The sequence below is a fragment of the Chinchilla lanigera genome, unplaced genomic scaffold, assembly GCF_000276665.1.
Source record: "Chinchilla lanigera isolate Chin_1 unplaced genomic scaffold, ChiLan1.0 scaffold00043, whole genome shotgun sequence".
NCBI lineage: Eukaryota > Metazoa > Chordata > Mammalia > Rodentia > Chinchillidae > Chinchilla > Chinchilla lanigera.
The window spans coordinates 3,464,367-3,470,879 of NW_004955444.1; the positions used below are offsets into that span (position 1 = coordinate 3,464,367).

At 32.2% G+C, this 6,513-nt stretch overlaps 1 long non-coding RNA gene across 1 annotated transcript in view; it reads right to left on the reverse strand.

The window, feature by feature from the left end:
- Window positions 1-6,310, reverse strand: part of LOC106149381 — a 55,948-nt gene extending 49,638 nt beyond the window's left edge. The window contains exon 1 of the long non-coding RNA XR_001235533.1: window positions 6,129-6,310. This is a non-coding gene — a long non-coding RNA (uncharacterized LOC106149381). The remainder of the gene's footprint in view (window positions 1-6,128) is intronic.
- Window positions 6,311-6,513: the final 203 nt, after the last annotated feature.

The following is a 6,513-nucleotide window of genomic DNA, read 5'->3' on the forward strand; positions in this document are numbered from 1 at the left end:
CATTCTGCTTCTTTCTTCTCTAGTCTAGAAGAAAAAGAGTAAAAGCGGTTAAACCTTGAGCCATTTAATTAAGAAGTTTGACTTAGAAATGTTTTGCAAATAAAGTTTATCAGAAATTTTGTGAAGATTTAAATACAACGTTGAAATACTAGACTGGTTATATTTTATCAGAAAAACCTGGCATCAAGATCTGTGTGGAAAAGCCTATTGTCAAAAAAGACCCTGTAGGATGCATGCCGTGAGCAAGTGAATGAACTTAAAACCTATGGAAACAGATAACGACATAAGGGTGACAATTATGGGGACCTGAGGCAAAGGAGGCCTTAATTACATTACAGTATTGTGTGCTTTGACTAATGACTGCCTTTGTCCCAGTACCATAGGAGTGCATACACTTCTACTAAACAGATTGTTCCCTCCAAAACTTTATTATACTCATGGAGATTTCTCATTAAATAGAATTTAAACTCAAACTTCCTAGTAAAGGTAGTTTACAGTGAAATATATAATTGTGATGGTCATAGCTCTAAATACTGAAACCTCCCACTGGAATTCACCAAAGCCAAGAATGCAGTGAGCCAGTAGAATTCAACCACTCTCATTAAAACTAGTCCTCCCCTAATCCGCAGAAGTTTCCAAACTCATTGGAGTCACATTGACTGTGTTGCACTCCTACGGATCCCCAAAGTGCTTTACTCCGTCCTCTGCTGTAATTCACTGTTATCCCTCTGCACAGGACTAGAGGCTACCATCGCATAATTATTTCATGCCTTCAATACGTACCAAAGACAAGTACATAGAATGTATTTCATTTATATTTTAGAATATTTTAGAGTGAAACTAATTTACTTAAAAAGTGCTTGCACTACTATTTTAGTCTTATAAATCCACTTTCCATATTTTCAAATGCCACAGCTGTTTTAAACCCACTCAAACAATTATTCTGAAACAATGAAGGAAGCATTTGTATGACCTGGTTGGCAGTATCATGCACAGCCGGCAATTTTTAACTGCAGCAGACAATCTTCCCTTGAAGACATTTGCTGAAGAGGTCTATCCTCTCACACCTGCAATGCCTCCATGTTCAGAATGAATCCCTGCTACATCTCACTCAGTATTGATCTTCAAGGCATTTCTCCCAATCTGTGCCCCAGTGTGGTCACTGAGCAGTAGCAGAGTTCAATAGGAAGATCAGCTGCTCATCCACTTTTTACTAAAGCAATTTGTATTATGGATTTATTTTAGCAGTCTACAGTGGCAGTTGCTGTTTTTACTATTTAAATGCTTTGATTATCTGACCTTGCTTACTTTATCTTTCTAAGTGCTATCCATAGGCTTTAACATTGATCAATAAGTGGGGATTCCTTTACAGGATTACACGGAAATCAATCTCAATTGTGAGTTTCTGTGTTTTATGTTTATTTCTTGGTCTATCTTAATTGGGTTCCTTCTTCTGATAAATAAGGTGAAAATGTGATTATTGAAGATAAGAGTCTTCCATTTAAACTGGTGTACAAGTTATTACAATAACTTGTATTCTTCATACATGGTTTTGTTCATTATTTTTATAATAAAGAAAATAATACCTAGATATCTCTGCATTATGAAAATTTCATTAGAGAAGAAAACCTATATGCAAATAACTGAAAAACCTTGAAACAAATGACTGTACTGTATTAATGTCAGTAATTGCAAAAATTCCATGTGCATTATGTTTACACATACCTTGTGCAAAAAAGTGGTTTTCTGCTTAAAATGAATGAGTGCTGCATGGAAAAATCCTAAAGAAATTCTCAATAACTGTATCCTGAAAAACACTAGGAAACACAAAACAAACTTGCGGACTATCATGGAAAAATTTAATATTTAATAATATGAGAAAAATATTTTTTCAATTTACCCAATTTTTATTTAGAATTAAATAAGAAATCAATTACCTATCAAATACTTTTTAAATGAAATCTGTAAATTTTAGAACCAAATTCTATGTTACCAAACAACTTGGATTTTAAAAACTTTCTGAAATTAAGTAGAGCACATATAAACTTCATAGAATACAAGCTATCTTAATTATTAAGAGTTGCTGTTAAATTTTTGTTCTAATTCATTGTATTTCATATCCTCTGGCTTAGGCAGTGACATGAAGCTCGCAGGTTTTCTCTTTTATCAATTTATTCTAAGAGCAGGTTTTTCAAATCCAGAAATATAAAATTAAATATTCTATCTTTAAAATATTTAGGATATTTTTAAAATCCAGTCTACTATTTCAATACCTGTTACCAACCTGTATATAAAATTACAGTGAAATATTTTACACACTTTAAGCCAATACATAAAATCTGCAGCTTGCTTCAGTTGTCAAAAATACAGAATAGTGAGAAATAATGTAAATAAAAATAAATTTAACACAAAATATTTGTAACGTACAAATGTAACTTTATATTTAGTTAAATAAGAAAAACAAAAACCTTTCACAGTGTGATAGAACTATCATATATATCCAATAGCTTTTCATACTTCTGAAATAATTCCACATAATTCCCTTTTTCATACTTTGAAACATTGGCCAAATGATTTAGTATTTTATAGTTTCCATTTCAAAGTAAATTATAGACTATTACTACAATAATTTTTCTTCTGCTTGTCATATTAAATAAGACATGAGGCATAAATAAGTAAAAAAAAGCCATCATAAGATAATTCAGTGTGATATTTACATGCATGAATTTAAGTTGCAAAATTAAGATTCTTAAACAGGAACAGGAGAAAAATATGAGGAAGTTTAATTACCAATAGGTGCCGTAATGATAGTTCAGAACTGTTATAACCAAAGTGTTTCTTTCTACTGTTTGTAGCCAAATAGCACTTCAGAGGAATTCTTGTCCGGAAAGCTCTGCGTCTTTGCGGAGCATAACCCTGGCGAGCCAGGCCCACACTTTCTTCCTCAAGTGGGTAAACGTTAAGGGAGAGGAATCCAAGTTTCATGATGCAGCAACATAAAGCTGGGAAGTGAAAATTATGTTGCAGCAGAGTCTTGGAAATATGACTGTAAAAGTTAATCAATAAAATGTCTATTCCTGTCTATTCACCGGAGGCCCCAGCTGCATAGCTTCACTCAATCGATACTACAAATTATTACGATTTCCAGGTTCCCACTGGACATTCAGAACAAATCTTTCAAGTGTAACAGGCTTACACTGAGTGGATGGTGTGTGTTCTCTACATTTAGTTCAAAAAGAAGAGGGGAGAAATAAAATTTAAATTCTATGTATTCCTTAAAAACAGCTTTATTAAAGTGAAACTTTAGGGTCAGCTTTTAAAAATTGTTTCTTTAGATTACCAAATTCTTGCATATTTCTTTTCCAATTTAGTTCTGCTTAGTTATGAAATGATTTAATCTAGTCATACAGTTTGGTGGTATGAATGACTAGCTCTGAATAACTATCTCAAAGTCAATGAGTTAAAGACAAAATTTAAGTTAATTATTTGCCAAGAAATTCTTAGGTGCATTATAATTACTTAGAAGGTAAATATAGAGTCCTGATATATATTTCAAGTTATTACAGTTCCTCTTTATAATTATTATTTATGATTTTATGACCAATTTCAACACATTTAAAATGTTTCATGTTTTCTGTGCTTTGCTTTTTGAAAAGAAAACATCATTTAAGAAAACAGTTCCTCTTAATTGAAAGAAAGTCCCAAAATGTTACGTTCTTGGCGAGATTCTGATCTGTGTAACTAATTCTACGGTGACCCCAACACTAGGAATTACTCAAGTCTTTGACTGTAGCTCCATGCTCTGTGCATCTGACCATGTCCCAGTTAGTAGAAGCAGCCTTGCAAACGCGAGGCAGCTGCTGAAGTGAACCACCTGCGAGGCATGAGTGCCCTGCGACACCTGGCACATCTCTCTACACTCGTGTACACCACAGCATCTGCCACGACCCAGGACCACATCTATTAGCTAATTTAATCCGTTCCCGCCACCTGTCGATTCAGTGCATAGGAAACCCCCCACAAAACATACATTTTTTGCTTAGTAGGCCAAAAGTCTTTATGTTTCTTTCATATTTAAAAATAGTATACTTTTCACTTTCAGACATTCATCTAGCATGTGAGCACATATTGGGCCAAGGTAGTGTCAAGATATTTTTAAAGAAAGGTAAATTTGTTTCTCTGAAGAAACCATTGTTTTGAACGTGACAAGTTTTTAGTCTCTTTAAAATTTCATAGCATTTTTACAGCATTATGCAACAATATGTGTTTATAATTTGTGACTTCATGCATTTAACTGTAAACTAATGCAAATTGCTAGAACTATAAAAATACTATTGCAATTCTGACTGCTTTTAAACTTGGCTCGATACTCATATTCCTCACCAGGGTTATTGTATTAAGGAAGAATATCCCACTTAATTTTACAATAAAAATAAAATATCTTGCAAAATAAAATGTGTAAATTCTAATCAAGCATATACAATTTAAAAATGATTTTTTTTCTATGTTTTAACTGGGTAAATAACTGTCTCATTTATTCACTTATAAAATCCAAGATTGGAAGCAGATTTTAGCTGCTACTTTTATGTCAAAAATAATATTTTTTGTGATTACACGGAAAATGTGCCATTAAATGATACCCATTAAAAATAGACATTTTAATAATATTAAGTGTATACCAAACACTACATTTCACAGTATACGAGAATCCACAGACATTTTATATATGTCTTGTTTTCCAAATATATGGTAAGCATATCATTACCCTAATATAATTTGGATATTTTAAAGGATTATATTTATAACAATAGTAAATAGTATCTGACATTAGCTTTTCTCTGAGAAAATTTCCTCAATACATTTTTGGCTTTCGGTACCACTTTTTACCTTTTAATATTTGCTAAATGCAGTTCTTACATTCAGTATATTCAGGCATCTGGTGCATGCGTGAGAACCAGTTTATCACAGTGCTTAATTTTATTTAGAAGCATGTAAAATGTTAATCCGGATAGTTAGATTATTGTAGTATCTTACAATATTAAACTTTTGGATTGAAAACAGTAAATTTTTCATGAACACACATCAAAAGTTTCATTTTGACATTATTAGTCAGATTTAGAAATTGTTAACTTAAAAAGTTAGATGAACATATTCAATACTTTATGAGTTTAGAATTTGCTTTTCAAACATTAGTTACCATAAAGTGCACATTTAACTTCGGTTTCAGGACTGTGTTTAAATGTATGAATTACAAGAGAATAAATCTAGATGTATGGGCTTTATCTGACTGTGATTATTCAGTTTAACTGAAGCCCAGTGAGCAAAGTGTAGTTTTTGATAAATTCCAAAAAAATAGAGATGGCTATAATATGGCTATAATTTAATGATGAATTTTTGTAACAGACTAAGAAAATAAAGAAAACAGTGGAGAGAACAGAATACTGAATTTGGGACTACTCAATTCTGTAACATGTATTTGAAAATCAATCAATAAAATCTGAAAACATCATGTGCAGTATAGACCTAACATAAGTACTTGGATAATCAAAACAGAAATTAATCCTTAACAATGTCTCACTAAGAATAATCCTCTTAAAAGGTTCAGAACTAGCATAGATTTTTTTATTACTTTTACTCATATTTCTGTACATGTCTCACTAGTCTGACCAAAAAGTACACTAAATGTCTCTCAATTTAATAGCGTCTTGCTTAGAGCAGCTACTTAAAAAAAAAAGGCAACAAAAGCCATATGTAACCTTTGGACTCCGAAAGGAGAAAGATGAGAGGCCCGTTGGCAGATAGGTGCTCCAGAAATACACTGCATTCTTTCTTTTGCATCCACCTTGTACGTTTTTTGATAGTTAGCAAGGAAGTTGTCTGCCACATCATTACTTAGAATCTGGAAAAGGACTGTTAAAATTTTAAACACGTGCCATTTCAGTTAAGGAATGTTATAAATTTAAAATTTATTTCTATTTTGGAACCAACAATGTACTGTATAAACTCTCACATACACTCATAACATTTGCAAAACAGAGAGATTTAAATATTTAACAACCAAAGTTAAAAGGATCGACTGATTTCAGTATGTAAAGTAAAACTTTCTGAAATACTAAAAAACAACTCACTTGTAATCATTTTTTTCTTCTTTAGAAGCAATAATCCCTTCTGCCACTGTCTTCAGCTCTGCCTGGGCTTTTCAACTGTTCTCTTCTTGGCGAACTGTCTCTGCTATTTGCTCAGTTAGCTGTTCTTGAGCAGCTTTCAAGCTGGATTCCATTAGAAGAAGTTTTTCATGTTGACTGGCAAGTTCTTGGGCTGAAAGATAAAACAAGAACATTGAAAAAGACAAAGCGAATATATTTTGTTTTCCTTTCTCATTTTTTTTTCTTTTTTAGTTTAAATTTAGTACACTGCAACTTTGAGGAAGATTTAAATAGATTCTTATCAAAATACCACTTCATGCAGACAATTCTCAGATTTCTTTACTAAAAACACAAGTAAACAAAGGTA